We start from the raw sequence: 317 nt of genomic DNA, 5'->3' as shown, positions 1-317 counted from the left end.
AAAAAGAGAAATAGGAAGAGGAAAGGGAACAAAAAAAAAGAGGGGGGGGGGGGGTCCATCCCATTGCGGAAAAGAAACAGCGAACTGTGCAAGTCACTCCATTGCGAGACAATGGAGGACAAGATGTTGTGTGTAGTGTCACCCACGTGCTTCTGCGCCTCTATTGTCTGCTCACCCTTCTCTGTGAGAAAAGGGGGATGAAAGGGGAGGAGGAGGAGGAGGGGGAGAAGGAAGAGAAGGGGGGGTGATGGGGTTTGCGGTGCGCGTGTGCGTTTGTGGGCACGCGCACGTGTGTGTGGTGTGCAGGCGTGCAGCAG

This window comes from Zeus faber, assembly GCF_960531495.2.
Source record: "Zeus faber genome assembly, chromosome: 5".
Taxonomy (NCBI): domain Eukaryota; kingdom Metazoa; phylum Chordata; class Actinopteri; order Zeiformes; family Zeidae; genus Zeus; species Zeus faber.
The sequence above is the reverse complement of the archived record's forward strand: the minus strand, read 5'-3'. Positions refer to the sequence as shown.